Source organism: Ixodes scapularis, unplaced genomic scaffold (genome assembly GCF_016920785.2).
Source record: "Ixodes scapularis isolate PalLabHiFi unplaced genomic scaffold, ASM1692078v2 ptg001158l_1___fragment_3__unscaffolded, whole genome shotgun sequence".
NCBI lineage: Eukaryota > Metazoa > Arthropoda > Arachnida > Ixodida > Ixodidae > Ixodes > Ixodes scapularis.
Window position 1 is genome coordinate 4,231,514 of NW_024610108.1, and position 987 is coordinate 4,232,500.

Here is a 987-nt window from a genome sequence, read left to right on the forward strand (position 1 = left end):
TTAGCACACTTTAATGGAAGAATAGTTTCTTGTCTTTATTCACAAAAAACCGTTAAAAAAGAATTAAATAAAGAAGTAAGGAGGGAATGGGATGATGAGTGGAAAAGATTGGGCAGAGAAAAAGAACTATTTACATGGATTCCCACTGTATACAACATACCGGAAATGTTCCCATCTTCACATCTTTTAACACAAATTATAACCGGGCATGGAAGATTTCCTTTTTATCTTTTTAGATTTAAAATAACGAATACTAATAATTGCTTTTGCGGACTTCCGACCGCTAATTTCGAACATTATCTAACTACCTGCCCTTGGACATTGACTTTCCGTAACGAATTAAACAAACTTAAATATACCGTATTCGATAATGCTACGAAATGGTCAATTTTGTCGAATGTCAAAGCCATAAAGGTTATGGAGCGGATGATGATGTTTATTCAGGAAGAGGTAGTAACCTAATTAAACACCAAAAAGGCGTTCAACAGAAAACAGCAGACAACAGGGAATGCAAGATGATGGCTGACAGGGAGGTGGCTTGGTTGACGGTTCATGGCGCGCCTTCCCTTATGGGTTGGTGGGGGGCTACTTGGTGCGCCACCCAGACCAAGAGTCGCCCGGTTTGGCGGATAAATATCTTGCGAACCCGCAGAGAAACCTGAAACCAAAAGGAAAACCTAATTAGAAACAAGGTTGTGGCGTACCATCCCTAAAAAGGTGGTAGGGGGCTACCTGGTGTGCCATCCAGACCAGGAGTCGCCCGGTCCGGCGGATGAAAATCTTCCGGACTCGCACGAAAAACCTTAACCAAAATTGCTGCTTTCAATTGAATTGAATGGGAAACATCCCTGCAACCTACAATTCAACATATTCTTCTAATTCTAACATCAACCCGCTAAGATACATCGAACCTTGCTGGCCACACATAAAAAGAAAGAAGAAAACATTACAATACTTAATTAAAAAAAAAAAACAGTGTAAAGGGAC